At 45.7% G+C, this 20,752-nt stretch overlaps 2 non-coding genes across 2 annotated transcripts; one reads left to right on the top strand and one right to left on the bottom strand.

Moving 5' to 3' along the window:
* Positions 1–603: 603 nt before the first annotated feature.
* Positions 604–676, bottom strand: trnak-cuu (transfer RNA lysine (anticodon CUU)). Its single transcript has one exon. It is a non-coding gene; the product is annotated as a tRNA-Lys (tRNA).
* Positions 677–7,456: 6,780 nt separating this feature from the next.
* Positions 7,457–7,528, top strand: trnaw-cca (transfer RNA tryptophan (anticodon CCA)). The gene has a single exon. It is a non-coding gene; the product is annotated as a tRNA-Trp (tRNA).
* The last annotated feature ends 13,224 nt before the right edge of the window (positions 7,529–20,752 follow it).

Here is a 20,752-nt window from a genome sequence, read left to right as displayed (position 1 = left end):
TGTTGCATGAGCAATGCACATTTAAACCAGTCTCCTCAAATACAGATTGTGTAAAATCAGATCGGGGATAAAACTTCATCAAGGATTAAAGTTTCATGAATTATTAAAGTTCACTTATTGAAGTTTTGACTGTCCCTGTCAGCATTTCTTTCATTCTGTGAAACAACACTATCGGTTTACACCAGCAGATCTAAGCTGCATTTGAAACCCGCAAACAACTCATTAATTATTCGCTTTTCCCCAGTTCCAGAGCTCAGAGGGTTAGTGTCCATCCCTGGGATGCAAGCTACCTCAGACCCGTGCCAAGGCTCCCCGTGCACCGAGCACAGGCTCAGGAAAACCCCGGGGGAGAGGTTATCCCGGTCACTGGGCCTTCCAGCAGCCCTGAACAAGCGCCCGGTCTGAAACTTTCCAGAGTAATAACTTGTAACTGGAGCATCTAACAGTAAGGACGGCCGAGCGGTCTGATGCACTGCTTTCAATATTTGATGAAATTATCAACTCTCCCTCAGTTCGCATGTTTATCATTGTGCAAAAGAAGATCATGGGTTCATTAATGATATTTACCCGCGAAAGCAACATAAAAGTTTAATGAAAAGTAAACGCCCAACGTGGGGCTCGAACCCACGACCCTGAGATTAAGAGTCTCATGCTCTACCGACTGAGCTAGCCGGGCTTCTCAACAGCTCTCCTGTCAATCCCCTTCAGAATATTGTCTGTTTCAATGAGATCACCTCTCATTCTTCGAAACTCCAGCAAGTACCGGCATATTCTACACAATCTCTCACCATAGGACAGTGCTCTCATCCCAGGAATCGATCTGGTGAACCTCCGTTGTACCACCTCTCAGGCAAGTGTATCCTTCCTCAGAAAAGGAGACCAAAACTGTGCGCAGTACTCTAGGTGTGGTCTCACCAGGGCCCTGCACAATTGGAGCAAGACTTCCTTACTCTTGGACTATGGCCGAATATCCTATTTTTCTGCTGATTCTACGGTTGTATAAAAAGTTATAAAAATTCAACAGTCACTCAGCAAACATATTTGTATTTACTTCAGTGTGCAACACATGTGGGTGGATTAATGATGATAACAATTATTCAGGATCTCACAGACTTGAAATATATTTGTCAGCTTGCTTTGTAAAAATGCTTTCCCTGACCAGGAATCAAACCCAGACCACAGCAGTGAGAACACCAAATCCTAACCACTAGACGACCAGGGAACACTGCTTGCAGCCTCTGCGATAGCTTTAAATAAATCAGCTTACAATCACAGCTGAGAATTGTGCGGTGACACGGGGTGTAACTGGATTTGTGGGAGCAGCGTGGAGGCCCCGACCTGCGTGAGAACACCAGCGGCAGGTCGGGGCTATAAAAGGAGCGGTGAGCGGCGGCCTGGGAGCAGCGTGGTGGTGTACCACGGCAAGGTACAGCGCGAGCTGGTGCAGGAGGGAGACGGCAGCGAAGTGTGATGTCATCAAAGTCCAGATCGGTGATTGGAGCGTGGGCAGGTACAGCAGGAGCAGCGAGAGACTGTGGAGGGATGTGATCGGGGCCCAGGGGCGGCGTGAGTTCAGGATCAGGGGCCCAGGGGCAGCACGGGCCAGCCCACACTGCGATATGTGGGCACTGGGTCCATGCAGCAGAGCTGGTCTCCAGTCGTCTTGGATAACCCTTGCCACTGGACCAAGACCTCGCTCGGTCAAGCCCGTGTGATGGCTGGGGTGCAACGGCCACCACACGTTAAAAAAATCCATGCACAGGCATCTTCCACCCTTCAACATACAGTTGGGGACCTGGAATATTAGGTCCATCATTGAAACACCTGTGAACTCATCCTTTTTTGGCGTGGAAGCAAGTCATCCTCGCTTCGAGGGACTGCCTATGATGATGATGAACTGGATTTGCTGCTGTCCGCGGGCAGCAGGTGACGAAAGTGGGCGTGAGAGGGTGAGTGACAGGTGGGCACTGCTTGTGATGCTGTCTGACCCACGGTGGGAGTGGCCGGGGATTTTAAAGCCCTTTCATTGCACCAATGCAGGGTAAATGAAACTATGTTTCAGGAACCTTCATGTACACAAACATGGGCACTCTGCACTGTAGACCTCGTGGTGTAACGGTAGTGTGTCTGACTCCTACTCAGAAGGCTGCGTGTTTATATCACGTCGGGGTCACTGTACTTTTCCATATTGTTCTTCCGGAATTGAGATTTTCTTTGCTGTGTCATAATTTGCTTTCCCACCCATCTTCGTATCATCAGCAAACTTGGCTCCATTGCACTCGGTCCCGATATCCCTGGGATAGGGGAGGGAAGACACACCGGAGAAGTGTGAGCTTGTGGACCGGAGAAGTTGCAGCTGCTGGAGCTGAGCGTTTTATCGGGGAGGGATGGGGGGAGAGCTCGCCGAGCGACCGGAGAAGCTGAGAAGCTGCTGTGCTTTTCATCGGGTTTGACACTGTTTGAAAATGGCAGAGTGCCAAGTTTTCCCTCCCTACTGCCCATGCGCGAAGGTGCCGGCAGTGTTTTCGGTGCAGGCATTTGGCTCCGCCCCCCACTTCACCATCGACACTACGCCAGGACTCCGGGGACTGTACACAGCGGCCAGGATGGGGCGAGTTTTTCCCCGAGCCGTTTCCAGCGAGCAAAGTCGGTGCGCTTGAGGTCAGTGTGCCGACAAAACTGCTTGGGGAAAATCTAGCCCTTGAAGAGTAAGGAGTACACTGAAGTAAATACAAATATGTTTGCCGAGCAACTGTCAATTTTACTAACTTTTTATACAACCATCGAATCAGCAAAAAAAACAGGGCACTCGGCCCATAGTACCTAATATATATCCCACAGTACAAGAGTAAGGAAGTCTTGCTACAATTGTACAGGGCCCTGGTGAGACCACACCTGGAGTACTGCGCACAGTTTTGGTCTCCTTATTTGAGGAAGGAAATAATTGCCTAGGAGGTGGTACAACAGAGGTTCACCAGATTGATTCCTGGGATGAGAGGACTGTCTTAAGTTGAGAGATTGTGTAGAATGGGCCGATACTCTCCGGTGTTTAGAAGAATGAGAGGTGATCTCATTGAAACACACAATATTCTGAAGGGGATTGACAGGGTAGATGGTGAGGGTTGTTTTCCCCGAGCTGGAGTGTCTAGAACCAGGGGACAGAGTCTCAGGTTAAGGGGTCGGCCATTTAACACATAGATGAGGAGGAATTTCTTCACTCAGAGGGATATGAATCTTTGGAATTCTTTGCCCCACAGGCCTGTGGATGCTGAGTCTCTGAATATATTCAAGGCTGCGTTAGATAGATTTTTCGAGTCTCGGGGAATCAAGGGATCGAGAGATCACTGGAGTTTGGACGAATGAGAGGGGATCTCATGGAAACATATAAAATTCTGACGGGACTGGACAGGTCCCGATGTTGGGGAAGTCCAGAACCAGGGGTCAGAATCTAAGGGATAAGGGGTAAGCCAATTAGGTCTGAGATGAGGAGAAACTTCTTCGCTCAGAGAGTTGTTAACCTGTGGAATTCTCGGCCGCAGAGTTGTTGATGCCAGTTTGTTAGATATATTCAAGAGGGAGTTAGATGTGGCCCTTATGGCTGAAGTGATCAAGGGGTATGGAGAGAAAGCAGGAAAGGGGTACTGAGCTGAATGATCATCCATGATCTTATTGAATAGTGGTGCAGGCTCAAAGGGGCGAATGGCCTACTCCTGCACCTATTTTCTATGTTTCAATGTTTCTATGTCCTGCTACTGCTTCTTTAATCATGGATTCCAACATTTGCCCAACCACAGATGTTAGGCTAACTGGTCTATAGTTTCCTGCTTTTTGTCTGCCTCCTTTTTTAAATAGTGGCATTACATTTGCAGTTTTCCAATCTGCTGGGTCCTCCCCAGAATCCAGCGAGTGCATGTCCACAGATCACTGAAAGTAGCAGGCCAGGTAGCAAAGGTGGTTGAGAAGAAATATGGAATGCTTGCCTTTATTAGCCGAGGCATAGAATACAAGAGATGGGGACGGTGGGGCAGGTTTGGTCACAGCTGGAGTACTGCGTGCAGTTCTGGTCGCCATATTACAGGAAGGACATGATTGCACTGAAGATGGTGCAGAGGAGATTTTTGAGGATGTTGCCGGGAGTGGAGAATCTTCGCCTTGAGGACAGATTAGACAGGCTGGATTTGGTTTCCATGGAACAGAGCCTGAGGGGAGACCTCATTGAGGTGTATAAAATTATGAGGGGCCGAGATATAGTGGATAGAAAGGACCTACTTCCCTTAGTAGAGGGATCAACAACAAGGAGGCATAAATTTAAAGTAATTGGTCGAAAGTTTAGAGGGGAGATTTCTTCACCCAGAGGGTTGTGGGGGTCTGGAACTCACTGCTTGAAAGGGTGGGAGAGGCAGAAACCCTCACCACATTTTAAAAGTGCTTGGATGTGCACCTAAAGTGTCGTAACCTGCAGGGTTATGGACCTAGAGCTGGAAAGTGGGATTAGGCTGGAGAGCCTCTTGTTAGCCGAAGCGGACACGATGGGCCGAAATGGCCTCCTTCCGTGCTGTAAACTTCTTTGATTCTATGAACTCGTTTGCAAAGAGTTGAGGTGCATGTGAGGTAATTTGGGAACATCTTTCCTCACATGACAACATTTCAAAGGCAACTCAACGGCTGTGAAGCACTTTGGGCCGTCATGAGTTCCTGACAGACGCTGCAGAATCGCAAGTCCTTCTTTGCAAAATTTCAACGCAAACTCAAGGCTGGTTTGGGATTTGAAACGAGAATTTTTCTGCAAATTTGAAGTAACAACCACAAAGCAAGAATCATACCCCTCGACCAACAAACCACCTGCCTAGCAAATGTGGAGATAAGATGTAACCATTATTAAGCATTTTTAGTTTGTGTTGCTGTTCTTGATCGGAGGAGCACATGAGACGGAATCAGTGACTTTGCCTTTTCGACATGTTTTCTGAAGCGCCGCACGGTCCCACTCCTGCAGTCAATGAGCTGTCGGGACGTTAATGTATCCATCATCATCATCATCATAGGCGGTCCCTCGAAACGAGGATGACTTGCTTCCACGCCGAAAAAGGATGAGTTCACAGGTGTTTCAATGAAGGACCCGAACTACATCCCGAAGGGTGGAAGATATCTGTGCGTGGATTTTTTTAACGTGTGGTGGCGGTTGCACCCCAACCATCACACGGGCTTGACAGAGCGAGGTCTTGGTCCAGTGGCAAGGGATTACCAAGACGACTGGAGACCAGCTCTGCTGCACGGACCTAGTGCACAATGTGGGCTGGTCCGTGCTGCCCCTGGGCTCCTGGCCCCAAAATCATGCCGCTCCTGGCCCCAAAATCATGCCTCCCCTGGGCCCCGATCACGTCCCTCTACAGTCTCTCGCCGCTCCTTCGCCCCGATCTCGCCACTCGTGCTGTATCTGCCCACGCTCCAATCACCGACCTGGACCTTGATGACATCACTCTTCGCTGCCGCCGCCCTCCTGCACTGGCTCGCGCTGCTCCCTGGAGTATTCTCCCGGGACCTCCAAGCTTCTCCCGGGACCTCCAAGCTGTTCCCAGGGCCGCTCGCCGTTCCTTTTATGGCCCCGACCTGCCGCTGGTGTTCTCCCGTTAGTACATCCAGGCTGTGGGTGGCCACCCCGAGCGCAGCAGAGGGATTTCTGCATTAGTTCTGGGTGGGGGCAGTATCTTTCCCCTTCTCTCTTCCTCTTGTCTTTATCCCTGTGCTTTTATTTCCCTATTTATTCCCCATGTCTCAGTTTCTAGCGTTTGAAAGGGAACAAAAGATGAAATGGGTATCACTGTGGAACAATTTCTCTCACTCAAAGTTAGACGCCCTGCTGTTCGCCATCAGGCCTAGGCAGCTAGCCGTTGATATTCAGGTTCATATATAAATATATATAAATATATCTACATGTATCATAACCGTTCCCTGGTGGTTGAGGGGTGAAGATCCGGCGCACTAACCTGGTTTCAATTCTCGATCAATTCATCGCATAAAAATAATTGAGGTCTGTGAGAAGATTAATAATTGATGTATTCTCCATGAATACCTATACTTTCTGCGATAGACCGAGCTTACAGACTATCTGGCTTCTCCAGCCCTTTGCCGGCCACGTGTTCGGGGTTTAATTTAGTAAACTGGGTGAGTTCACTGATCGCGGGGAGACGGTAGGAGCCTCTGTGGCCCCACTGTGAGGATGTGGAAGTGAACACGGTGGCTGGGTGATCCGTGATATTTCTGTAAAGGGCAGCGGAGGAGAAGGATTGAGAACTTTCAGTGTGGGACAGAAGTTGTTTCAGGTGAGCCTCCTCATTCCCGATCAGCACAGAGGGAGCTCACTGGTCAGCTCCCCTCTGTTGGGGCTGCTGTGCCAGAGGTTTCTGTAGTGCAGTGGTTATCACATTTGCTATATGTGAAAAGTACCCGGTTTGATTCTGGGTAGAAACATTATGTTTAAACTTGCGAAAAGGGAACAATCGGAGGAGAATTTAGTCTCCTGGAAAATGCTGCCTGACCTGCTGAGATTTCCAGCATTTGCTGTTTTAATTTGCTATTTATTCTCCTGGTTAAAAGGCTCCCTTATTCCTGAATTGCTCTTTATTTAACCAATAAATAGATAACTTTCAGTGAGAGAAAACGGATCCACCGGGGACCTTTCGCGTGTGAGGCCAACGTGATATCCGCGACACTGCAGCCCATCAAAGGGCGAGAAACCACTGAATATAAAGGATGAGCTCACAAATATCAGGGGCAGTGCAGTCTGGTCAACGTCAAACCCTCCTTTCTTATTCAGCAGAGGCATGAACGGGAGTCAGATGCCACAAAGTTTAATTAAAGATACAATTACAAATAAAACTTCCAAATCTTTTCACTGTAAAATTCTTTCACTTTATTTGAAATCCTACTGCGTTGAATCTGAAAATGAGCACCGTGGGATTTTATCTTCACTACTGATTCTATTTTCTCTGCACGGAAGGAATAACCGGTGCTGTTAAATTTGACAAAATTTGCCCCAGATTCCTGGTGACATCGGCAATACAGTGTGTAAAATGGGTTAACATGCTGAAGAACAGAAGAACAAAACAAATAGGAGCAGGAGTTGGCCATACGCCCCTCGGTCCTGCTCCGCCATTTAATACGATCATGGCCGATGCGATCATGGACTCAGGTCCACTTCCCTGCCCGCTCCGCAAAGCACAGGACAAATGATTGAAGTATCGACTGTCCCTCAGTTAGCATTTCTTTCATTGTGCAAAAGAAGGTGACGGGTTAATTAATGATGCTTTTCCGTGAACGCAACACAAAAGTTGAAAAAAACATACGGTGACTGGCAGGTGAGTGTTGCTTCTGACACCTGGTGGGAATGGGCGGGGAATTTCAAGCCCCTTATATTGTGAAAGCTTCATATAGAGGAACATCTCACACACATTGTGTAGGCCTCGTGGCGCAATGGTAGCGCGTATGACTCCAGATCAGAAGGTTGCGTGTTCAAATCACGTCGGGGTCACTGTTCTTTCAGAGTTAATATTTTCTTTGCTGTTTGGCAATAACCAGACCCTTGTTCCAAGGTCTGTCTCATTGTTTCCCCGGTGTCAGGCAGAGATACGCCTGCTGCCCTCATTTAATTCATGTGCCAGGAAACAACAGTTCAAAATCAACTTGCAGGTGGCCACACACACCGCCGAGCGGTCGAAGGTGCTGTGATTACATCGCAGTTTTCTCTGGAGGTGTGGGTTTGAATCCAACTTCTGACATTTCTTGTTTTTAATCATAAAGCTAAACTCATTGTTTGACACCACGACCAACTCCTTAAAACTGGGATTCAGCAGTTCACCTGCTCGCTTAACATTTCCGTCTGACCTGGTGCTGAAAGTGGAGATGTTTCCGCAGTGTCGCGGTTAACACGTTCGCCTCACACACGAAAGCTCAACAGGCGGGAATATTTTCTGTAGCTTTCTCCTCATGCATGCTCAGGGGCGAGTTTGCTCTCCTGTGAAAAGTTCATAAGATGATAAGCATGTAAGAATTAGGGGCCGGAGTATGCCATTCGGCCCCTCGAGCCTGGTCCACCATTCAAGAAGATCCTTGCAGTTCCTCGACAGCAAGTTTAAACATCTGGGGCAGAGCCAACAGGCGACTGTCTGCAATCAGTGAGAGAACGGTATATTTGGCAGAAGCCTGGCGAGCTCAGTCAGTGAAATATAAGACTTTTAATCTCAGGGTCGTGGTTTCGACACCTACATTGGACATTTACATTTTTCATAGAATTATAGAATGATAGAAGTTTGCAGCACATAAGGAGGCCATTTTGGCCCATCACTTCCACCCCGGCCAACAAGAGGCGATCCAGCTTCATCCCACTTTCCAGCTCTGGGTCCATAACCCTGCAGGTTACGGCACTTCAGGTGCACATCCAAATACATTTTACATGTGGTATCTGCCTCCGCCATTCTTTCAGGCAGTGAGTTCCTGACCCCCACAAATCTCTGCATGAAGAATTTTACCTTCAAATCCTCTTTAAACCTTCTACCAATTACTTTAAATATATGCCCCCTGGTTGTTGACCCCTCTGCTATCCACTATATCTCGGCCCGTCATAATTTTATACATCTCACTGTTGTCTCCCCTCAGCCTCCTCTGTTCCAATGAAAACAAACCCAGCCGATCCAATCTGTCCTCATAGCTAAGATTCTCCACGCCTGGCAACATCCTCGTCAATCTCCTCTGTACCCTCTCGTACAATCACATAATTCCTGTAATACAGTGACCAGAACTACATGCAATACTCCAGCTGTGGCCGAACCAGTGTTTTATACATTTCAAGCATAACCAACCTGCTCTTCTATCCCATGCCTCAGCCAATAAAGGCAAGCATTCCGTGCACCTTCCTAACCACCTTATCCAATTGGCCTGCTACCTTCAGGGATCTGTGGACATGCACTCCAAGGTCCCTTTGTTCTTCCACACTTCTCAATGTCGGACCATTTAATGTGTGTTTCTTTCCTTGTTTGCCCTCCCCAAATGCACAGGCTCACACCTCTGGATTAAATTAGTATCACCTGAAAACGTTGTAATCATACCTCCTATATTTAAGTTTAGATCATTGATGTTGCCACTAAAAGCCAGGGACCTAGCACTGAGCGCTGTGGAACCCCACTGGAACCATCCTTCCAGTCCCAAACACTCCCAGCAATCATTACCCTTTGCTTCCTGCCTCTGAGCCAATTTTGGATCCAACATGCCACTTTGCCCTGGTCCCATGGGCTTTTACTTTCGTGACCAGTCTTCCATGTGGGAACTTGGCGAAAGCTTTGCTAAAATCCTGAAACACTACATCATACGCACTGCCCTCATCGATCCTGTTGGTTACCTCCTCAAAAAATTCAATCAAGTGAGCCAGACAAGACCTTCCCTGAACAAATCCATGCTGACTATCCATGATTAACCCATGTCTTTCTAAATGCAGAAATTAAATCATTGATAAATTTTATCCTGCTTTCACGGGAAAACACCATTAATTAACTGATGTTCTTTGTTGTGCATGCATAAAATAAGTATACACCCTGTACACTCAATGTACAGTTACATAAGACCACTGGATGTATCTTCACACTGTATGCACTATGCTTGTACCACCAGAGGGTGCAACTGGTGGAGACCTCGGGGTCACCTTTACACGACAGGTAACCAGGTATAAAAGGGAGCTCACAGTACTGTACCCTCACTCAGGAGCTGCAATAAGTGGACTAAGGTCACCACAGTTCAAGTACAATACCTTGCCTCGTGGAGTCATTACTAGACACAATAACTGGTGACGAGAATACGAATTTCCATGTGACAATGGCTAACCTTGGCACGTTTGAACAATTCGCCAATGGGGAAGATTGGGAGGCCTTTGTGGAAAGGCTCGAACACTTCTTTATTGCGAATGACGTGGGGGGAGACGACCCGACCTCGCTGGCTGATAAGTGCAGAGCTATCCTGCTCAGCAGTTGTGGGCCCACCGTCTATGGCCTTGTCAGGGACCTGCTAGTCCCAGAGAAGACAATAACATATCTGGAGCTCGTAACGCTGGTACAGGAACAGCTCAAACCTAAAGAGGGCATCCTCACAGCCAGACACCGGTTCTCTCCCCACCGGTGGATCCGAAGGCCAAGAAATTGCAAAATATGCTGCAGACCTGAGACGATTGGCTGCACCATGTGATTTTAGTGATCACCTCACCGAAGCACTAAGGGACATCTTTGTTATTGGAATCGGTCACGAGGGCCTTCTCCACAGGCTGCTCTCTGTGGACACCACGGTCACCCTGCAGAAGGCAATTAACGTGAGCCAGGCATTCATGAACTCGGCCTGCGATTCCAAGTGGATGTCTCACCCCCAGGACTCTAACCCAGCAAGTACTGTGAACCGAAAGGTGCCTTTTAGAGGCAGGGCTGCTGCTAGCAGTCTCTCTCAGGGAAGAGAGAACAGAACCCCGAGTCCCACAAACCTGAGTCCGCCACATGGGGCACACCGGCCAACCCCATGCTGGCGCTGTGGAGGAAATCACAGGGCCCACCAGTGCCGCTATAAAGACTATACTTGCAAAGGCTGTAACATGAAGGGCCACCTCCAGCGAATATGCAAGAGAAATCATACTCACCGAGTCGATGAAGAGTTGGCTGATCATCAGGAGTCCAGCGACGATGAGGTGTACGGAGTGTTTACCTGCACCACCGAGAGTTCCCTGGTGAAAATGGAAGTTGAAGTCAACGATGTTCCAGTCACGATGGAGGTGGGCATAGGGGCGAGCCAGTCACTGATGAATCAGGCGGCCTTTGAGAAACTCTGGGACAATCCAATCGAACGACCGAAAATGATCCCGATCGAAGTGAAACCGCTGACCTACACAAACGATACATCCCAGTCGTTGGCAGCGTGGATGTCCAGGTGTCCCATGGCGGCGAGATGCACAGGTTACATTTGTGGATCGTTGCTGGGGATGGTCCAAAGCTATTAGGAAGAAGGTGGATGAAAAAGATCACTTGGAGCTGGGAATAGCTCCAACCTCCAGCGATCGACATCCCTCATGGCCCCGAAGTTTGATCCAGCACAACACCTGAAAAACCAACCGCCCAACTCGACTGTGAGGCGACGACACAGACCGCTCAACCCAACGGCTTCAAATCCCACTCCTGACATTCAGTGTTTTTAATTGCAAACTCATTTGTTTTGACACCACTCTGAAGTGCTTTGGGACATCCATCGAACTTCATAAAATTACTCCACTTCAATTCCAAACGGTGATATCAAAGTTACTTCACAAACCGGGAAACGATCCCGGGTGGCTGTAACGAAAGGAATAGTTTTGTGAAGCATTGAAAGATGCCCTCTAAATATCTCTAAATAATAGAAGATTATGGGTTCATTAATGATGTTTTCCCATGAAAGCAACATACATTTTAAGGAACAGTAATCGACTAACATGGGGCTCTGAGATTAAGAGTCTCATGCTCTACCGACTGAGCTAGCCGGGCTTCTCAACATCTACCCTGTCAACATCTACCCTGTCAATCTCCTTCAGAATATTGTCCGTTTCAACGAGATCACCTCCCATTCTTCGAAACTCCAGAGAGAATCGGCATATTCTACACAATCTCTCATCATAGGACAGCCCTCTCATCCCAGGAATCAATCTGTTGAACCTCTGTTGCACCATCTCCAAGGCAAGTATATCCTTCCTTAGATCAGTACTATGGGCGAATATCCTGTTTTTCTGCTGATTCTCCGGTTGTATAAAAAGTTATTAAAATTCAACAGTCGCTGGGCAAATATATTTGTATTTCCTTCAGTGTGCAATACAATTGAACAAGTACTTTGGTGCGGTATTCACTGAGGAGGACACAAACAACCTTCCGGATATAAAAGGGGTCGGAGGGTCTAGTAAGGAGGAGGAACTGAGGGAAATCTTTATTAGTCGGGAAATTGTGTTGGGGAAACTGATGGGATTGAAGGCCGATAAATCCCCACGGCCTGATGGACTGCATCCCAGAGTACTTAAGGAAGTGGCCTTGGAAATAGTGGATGCATTGACAGTCATTTTCCAACATTCCATTGACTCTGGATCAGTTCCTATCGAGTGGAGGGTATCCAATGTAACCCCACTTTTTAAAAAAGGAGGGAGAGAGAAAACAGGGAATTATAGACCGGTCAGCCTGACATCGGTAGTGGGTAAAATGATGGAATCAATTATTAAGGATATCATAGCAGTGCATTTGGAAAGAGGTGATATGATAGGTCCAAGTCAGCATGGATTTGTGAAAGGGAAATCATGCTTGACAAATCTTCTGGAATTTTTGAGGATGTTTCCAGTAGAGTGGACAAGGGAGAACCAGTTGATGTGGTATATTTGGACTTTGAGAAAACTTTCGACAAGTTCCCACACAAGAGATTAATGTGCAAAGTTAAAGCACATGGGATTGGGGGTAGTGTGCTGACATGGATTGAGAACTGGTTGTCAGACAGAAAACAAAGAGTAGGAGTAAATGGGGACTTTTCAGAATGGCAGGCAGTGACTCGTGGGGTACCGCATGGTTCTGTGCTGGGGCCCCAGCTGTTTACACTGTACATTAATGATTTAGACGAGGGGATTAAATGTAGTATCTCCAAATTTGCGGATGACACTAAGTTGGGTGGCAGTGTGAGCTGCGAGGAGGATGCTATGAGGCTGCAGAGCGACTTGGATAGGTTAGGTGAGTGGGCAAATGCATGGCAGATGAAGTATAATGTGGATAAATGTGAGGTTATCCATTTTGGTGGTAAAAACAGAGAAACAGATTATTATCTGAATGGTGACAGATTAGGAAAAGGGGAGGTGCAAAGAGACCTGGGTGTCATGGTACATCAGTCATTGATGGTTGGCATGCAGATACAGCAGGCGGTTAAGAAAGCAAATGGCATGTTGGCCTTCATAGCGAGGGGATTTGAGTACAGGGGCAGGGAGGTGTTGCTACAGTTGTACAGGGCCTTGGTGAGGCCACACCTGGAGTATTGTGTACAGTTTTGGTCTCCTAACCTGAGGAAGGACATTCTTGCGATTGAGGGAGTGCAGCGAAGGTTCACCAGACTGATTCCCGGGATGGCGGGACTGATCTCTCAAGAAAGACTGGATCAACTGGGCTTGTATTCACTGGAGTTCAGAAGAATGAGAGGGGACCTCATAGAAACGTTTAAAATTCTGATGGGGTTAGACAGGTTAGATGCAGGAAGAATGTTCCCAATGTTGGGGAAGTCCAGAACCAGGGGACACAGTCTAAGGATAAGGTGTAAGCCATTTAGGACCGAGATGAGGAGGAATTTCTTCACCCAGAGAGTGGTGAACCTGTGGAATTCTCTACCACAGAAAGTTGTTGAGGTCAGTTCACTGAATATATTCAAAAAGGAGTTAGATGAAGTCCTTATTACTAAGGGAATAAAGGTGTATGGTGAGAAAGCAGTAATGGGGTACTGAAGTTGTATGTTCAGCCATGAACTCATTGAATGGCGGTGCAGGCTAGAAGGGCCGAATGGCCTACTCCTGCACCTATTTTCTATGTTTCTACGTTTCTATGTTTCTATGTAGGTGCATTAATGCTGATTGAAACAATTATTCAGTATTTCACCGACTTGAATTATTTTTAATCAACTTGCTCTGTAACAATGCTTTCCCTGACCGAAAATCAAACCCTGACCACAGCAATGAGAGCACCAAACCCTAACCACGAGACTACCAGGGAGCACTGTTTGCAGTTGCCCCATAGTACCGAATATATAGCCCACAGTACAAGAGTAAGGAAGTCTTGCTACAATTGTACAGGGCCCTGGTGAGACCACACCTGGAATACTGCACACAGTTTTGGTCTCCTTATCTGAGGAAGGATACACTTGCCTGGGAGGTGGTACAACGGAGGTTGACCAGATTGATTCCTGGGATGAGAGGACTGTCTTCAGTTGAGAGATTGTGTAGAATGGGACTATACTCTCCGGTAGTTTAGAAGAATGCGAGGTGATCTCATTGAAACACACAATATTCTGAAGGGGATTGACAGGATAGATGCTGAGAGGTTTTATCCTCCGGTGTGGAGTATCTGGAGAGGGGGCACAGTCTCAGGTTAAGAGGTCGGCCATTTAACACAGAGATGAGGAGGAATTTCTTCACTCAGAGGGTTATGAATCTGTGGAATTATCTGCCCCAAAGGCCTGTGGATGCTGAGTCTCTGTATATATTCAAGGCTGCGTTCGATAGATTTTTGGAGTCTTAGGGAATCAAGGGATCGGGAGATCGAGCGGGAAAGTGGAGTTGAGATCGACGATCAGTCATGATCACATTGAATTGTGGAGCAGGCTTGAGGGGCCGTATGGCCTACTACTGCTCCGATATTTATGTTGTTATCTGTACTGGCTCTGTGAAAGAAATTTCCATTAGTCCCATTCCCCAGCACCCTGCAAATGTTTCTTTTTCAACTATATTTCCCTTTGGAATGTTTCTATTAAATCTGCTTCCAAAACCCTGTCAGGCAGAAAAATATTCACGTTAATTTTATACAGCCGCATTTTCGACAGTACTTTCCCTGCTTTGCATGTCATGTGTGGGCAAATGCATGGCAGATGAAGTATGATGTGGATAAATGTGAGGTTATCCACTTTGGTGGTAAAAACAGAGAGACAGACTATTATCTGAATGGTGACAGATTAGGAAAAGGGAAGGTGCAACAAGACCTGGGTGTCATGGTACATCAGTCATTGAAGGTTGGCATGCAGGTACAGCAGGCGGTTAAGAAAGCAAATGGCATGTTGGCCTTCATAGCGAGGGGATTTGAGTACAGGGGCAGGGAGGTGTTACTACAGATGTACAGGGCCTTGGTGAGGCCGAACCTGGAGTATTGTGTACAGTTTTGGTCTCCTAACTTGAGTAAGGACATTCTTGCTATTGAGGGAGTGCAGTGAAGGTTCACCAGACTGATTCCCAGGATGGCGGGACTGACCTATCAAGAAAGACTGGATCAACTGGGCTTGTATTCACTGGAGTTCAGAAGAATGAGAGGGGATCTCAGAAACGTTTAAAATTCTGACGGGGTTCGACAGGTTAGATGCAGGAAGAATGTTTCCAATGTTGAGGAAGTCCAGAACCAAGGGTCACAGTCTAAGGATAAGGGGTAAGCCATTTAGGACCGAGATGAGGAGAAACTTCTTCACCCAGACAGTGGTGAACCTGTGGAATTCTCTACCACAGAAAGTTGTTGATGCCAATTCACTAAATATATTCAAAAACGAGTTTGATGTTGTCCATAATACGAGGGGGATCAAGGGGTATGGCGAGAAAGCAGAAACGGGGTACTGAAGTTGCATGTTCAGTCATGAACTCATTGAATGGCGATGAAGGCTCAAAGGGCCGAATGGCCTTCTCCTGCAGCTATTTTCTATGTTTCTACGTTTCTATGAATTATTATCTTGTCTCATTTTGCAAACTGCATTTTAGGACATTGCTTTAAAATGTTTTGTGCCTGTGACACCAGCCATTGTTAGATTTAGTCACACACCATCCTGACTTGGAAATATATCGGTCGTTCCTTCATCGTCACTGGGTTAAAAGTCTCGAACTCCCTCCCTAACAGCTCTGTGGGAGCACCTTCACCACACGGACTGCAGCGGTTCAAGATGGTGGCTCACCACCACCTTCTCAAGGGCAATTTGTGTTGGGCAATAAATTCTGGCCTTGCCAGTGACACCCAGATCCTGTGAACTAATATAATAAAACACTATTTTAGGAGTCTGGTTCTAAATATTCTTTGCTGACGACACCAGGAATCTGGGGCAACTTTTGTCAAATTGGGCTCAAAATTGGAGCGGTAATTCCTACCGTGCTCAGAAAATAGAATCAGTATTAAAGATAAAATCACATGGTGCTCATTTTCAGAATCAACGCAGTAAGATTTGAAATAAAGTGAAAGAATTTCATCGTGAAAGGATTTGGAAATTAAATGTGGCTTATATTTCGCTCTTTAATTAAACTTTGTGGCGTCTGTCTGCCGTTCATGTCTCTGTTGAATAAGGAAGGAGGGGTTTGATATTGACCAGACTGCACTGTTCCTGATATTTGTGGGCTCATCGTTTATAATGAGATGTTTCTTAACTATTGGTCAGTGCCCACTTTAGCTCAGCCGTTGATTCGGAGTACGAACTTTGTGAAAAGTTTGAATTTGTCTTAATGCACTTGCTGCCTGGTGTTTTTGTTGTCATTTTCAATGCCCTTCTTTCGCACTGAAACAAAGTGTAACCGTGTTTTTAAATTAGCAGTGCGAGATTTTTGCAGGGCATATTGAAATGCTTCACAAAACCTTTCCAATAACTTCAGTTACCAGGATTCGATTCCCAGTTAGGGAAGTAATTTTGCGACCACTAAGTGAAGTAATTCAATTAAATTACACAGATGACCCAAAGCACTTCAGACTGGTGTCAAAACAAATGCGTTGATAATTAGAAAGAAGGAATGTCAGAAGTTGTACTTGAGTTTCTGGGATGGAGTATAAATAACCCTCTGTGCACTGGAACTGGGAAGGGTGAATAATGAATGAGTTGTTTCCGGGTTTGCAATGCGGCTTAGAACTGCTGGTATTAACCGATAGCATTGTTGAGCAGAATGAAAGAAATGCTAACATGATCACTGAGGGTCAGTCGAAACTTCAACAACTTCATTTTAATAATTTGTGAAACCTTAATCATTGAGGAAGTTTTATTCCCTTTCTGATTTTACACAGTCTGTATTTTAGGAGGCTGGTTTTAAATGGTCATTGCTCATCATGGAATCAGAGAAGTTTACAGGACGGAAGGAGGGAATGAACAATTAAAATTAGTTTTTTTACAAAAATAACATTTTCATTTGGGCTCGAACCAGGGATTTTTCGCGGGTGAGGCGAACATGATAACCGCTACACTAAAGAAACTACTGCTTTGTGCAGTACCCAGAGAGAAGTGTTCAGCGACAAGCTGAAATGCTGAATCCGTTTCTGCAAAAAATTCCTTTCACAAACATTTCTCTGACCGAAACTGCACAAAACAAAAATGTTCCTTTCAAATGTGCCAATTATTTTTGTTGTGCTTTTATTTTGTTTTCATGGGATAATATAATTAATGAATCGATAATCTTCTTTTACACAATGAAAGAAATGCTAACTGAGAGAAAGTCAATCCGTCAATAATTTGTTCTGTGCTCTGCATGTTTGCAATGTCGCCAAGTTTGCTGATGATACAAAGATAGGTGGGAAAGCAAGTTGTGAGGAGGACGCAAACAATCTGCAAAGCGATATTGCCAGTCTCACTGGGTGGGCAGAAATTTGTCAGATGGAGTATAATGTGGGAAATATGAGGTTATCCACTGTGGTAGCAATAATAAAAAAGCAAATAATTATTTAAATGGGGAGAGATTACGAAATGCTGTGGTGCAGAGGGACCTGGGGGTCCTTGTACATGAAACACATAAGGTTAGTATGCAGGTACAGCAAGTAATTAGGAAGGCAAATGGAATGTTAGTCTTTATGACAAGGTGGATGGAGTATAATAGCAGGGAAATCCTGCTACAACTGTACAATTGTGCGACCACCAAGTGCAGAAACTCTAAAGGAATATAAGAAGTGCAGGGATGCAATTAAAAAATATATCAGGAAGGCAAAGAGAGAGCAGGAAAAAATGTTGACAAGTAAAATCAGGAAAAACACAAACACAAAGACATGAAGTGTAAGAGGATAACTGGAGAAAGAGTGGAGCCTATTAGAGACCACAAAGGAAATCTGTGTGTGAAGGCAGAAGACGTGGCTATGATTCTTAATCAATACTTTGCCTCTTTTTCACAAAAGAGAGGGACTGTTGATGTCACACTTCAAAGACCGGACCTCGTCCGGGTGAAATGTGCCCGCACTGTCTCAGTTGGTTTTCGACCGAGACCACCTCTGGTTCTTCTAATAGTCGAGTCGAGTAGGTCTTAATTCAACATCAGCTCTTTATTTCTCCAGCATATGCACGATGTTTTATAAATATATTAAGAGCAAGAGGATAACTAAAGAAAGGGTTGGTCTATTAGATACCACAAGGGTAATCGGTGTGTGGAGGCGGAAGATGTGGAGATGGTTCTTAATGAATATATGGCGTCTGTTTTCACAAAAGAGAGGGGCGATGCAGACACTACTATCGAGGAGAAGAAGTGTGAAATATTAGATGAAATAAACATAGTGAGAGATGAGGTATTAAGGGGTTTAGCAGCTTTGAAAGTGGATAACCCCAGGCCCGGATGAAATGCATCCCAGGCTGTTAAATGAAGCAAAAGAGGAAATAGCAGAGGCTTTGACCATCATTTTTCAATCCTCTCTGGCTTCAGGTATGGTGCCAGAGGACTGGAGGACTGCTAACGTTGTACCTTTGTTTAAGAAGGAAGAAAGGGATAGACCGAGTAATTACAGGCCAGTCAGGCTAACCTCGGTGGTGGGAAAATTATTGGAAAAAACCTAAAGGACAGGATAAATCTTCACTTAGAAAGACACGGATTAATCAACGACAGTCAGTACAGATTTGTTAAGGGAAGGTCGTGTCTGACAAACTTGATTGAATTTTTTGGGGAGGTAACCAGGAGGGTCGATGAAGGCAAAGCATGTGATGTAGTGTATATGGATTGTACCAAAGCTTTTGATAAGGTCCCACATGGCAGACTGGTCACAAAAGTAAAAGCCCATGGAATCCAGGGCAAAGTGGCAAGTTGGATCCAAAACTGGCTCGGAGGCAGGAAGCAAAGGGTAATGGTTGATGGGTGTTTTTGCGACTGGAAAGATGTTTCCAGTGGGGTTCCGCAGGGCTCAGTACTCGGACCCTTGCTTTTTGTGATTTACATCAATGATCTACACTTGAATATAGGGGTTATGATTAAGAAGTTTGCAGTTGATACTAAAATCTGCTGTGTGGTTAATAATGAAGAAGAAAGCTGCAGAATGCAGGAGGAAATCAAGCAACTGGTCAGGTGGGCAGAACAGTGGCAAATGGCATTTAATCCGGAGAAGTGTGAGGTCATGCATTTTGGAAGGGCTAACAAGGAAAGGGAATACACATTAAATGGTAGGAAACTGAGAAGTGTCGAGGAACAAAGGGACATAAGAACATAAGAACATAAGAAATAGGAGCAGGAGTAGGCCATACGGCCCCTCGAGCCTGCTCCGCCATTTAATATGATCATGGCTGCTCCGATCATGAACTGGGTCCACTTACCTGCCCGCTCCACATAACCCCTTATTCCCTTATCGTTTAAGAAATTGTCTGTATCTGTCTTAAATTTATTCTACGACCCAGCTTCCACAGCTCTCTGGGGCAGCGAATTCCACAGATTTACAACCCTCTGAGAAAGAAATTTCTCCTCATTTCAGTTTTCAATGGGCCGCCCCTTATTCTAAGATCATGCCTCCTAGTTCTAGTCTCCCCGATCAGTGGAAACATCCTCTATGCATCCATCTTGTCAAGCACCCTCATAATCTTATACGTTTCGATAAGGTCACCTTTCATTCTTCTGAATTCCAATGAGTAGAGGCCCAACCTACTTAACCTTTCCTCATAAGTCAACCCCCTCATGTCCGGAATCAACCTAGTGAACCTTCTCTGAACTGCCTCCAAAGCAAGCATAACCTTTCGTAAATATGGAAACCAAAACTGCACCCAGTATTCCAGGTGTGGCCTCACCAATACCCTGTATAACTGCAGCAAGACTTCCCTGCTTTTATACTCCATCCCCTTTGCAATAAAGGCCAAGATTCCATTGGGTTTCCTGATCATAAATTTAATTTAAGACAGAGATAGTCAGTTTCTTAACTGATAAGGGAATAAGCGGTTATGTGGAGCGGGCAGAGAAGTGGACCTGAGCCCATGTTCGGATCAGCCATGATCGTATTAAATGGAGGAGCAGGCTCGAGGGGCCGTATAGCCTACTCCTGCTCCTATTTCTTATGTTATGTTCTTATCACTTGCTGTACCTGCATACTAACCTTTTGTGTTTCATGCCAAATTACCCCAGGTCCCGCTGTACTGCAGCACTTTGCAATCTTTCTCCATTTAAATAATAATTTGCTCTTTGATTTTTTCTGCCAATGTTCATAACCTCACACTTTCCAACATTATAATACATCTGCCAAATTTTTGCCCACTCACTTAGCCTGTTTATGTCCTTTTGCAGATGTTTTGTATCCTCTTCACACATTGCTTTTCCTGCCATCTTTGTATCATCAGCATACTTGGCTATGTTACACTCGATCCCTTTATCCAAGTCATTGATATAGATTGTAAATAGTTGGGGCCCCAGCATCTATCCCTGCGGCATCCAACTAATTACTGATTGCCAAACCGAGAATAAACCATTTAACCCAACTCTCTGTATTCTTTAGTTAGCCAATCCTCCATCCATGCTAATATATTACCCCCAACCCCGTGAACATTTATCTTGTGCAGTAACCTTTTATGTGGCACCTTGTCAAAATGCCTTCGAGAAGTCAAAATACATCACATCCACGGGTTCCCCTTTATCCGCCCTGTTCATTACATCCTCAAAGAATTCCAACAAATTTGTCAAACATGACTTCACCTTCATAAATCCCTGCTGACTCTGTTTGATTGAATTATTTGTTCCAACTGTCCTGATACTGCTTCTTTAATAATGGACTCCAACATTTTCCCAACCACAGGT

This window comes from Pristiophorus japonicus, unplaced genomic scaffold (assembly GCF_044704955.1).
Source record: "Pristiophorus japonicus isolate sPriJap1 unplaced genomic scaffold, sPriJap1.hap1 HAP1_SCAFFOLD_112, whole genome shotgun sequence".
Classification (NCBI taxonomy): Eukaryota; Metazoa; Chordata; class Chondrichthyes; family Pristiophoridae; genus Pristiophorus; species Pristiophorus japonicus.
This window is presented reverse-complemented; position numbering and strand designations above follow the sequence as displayed.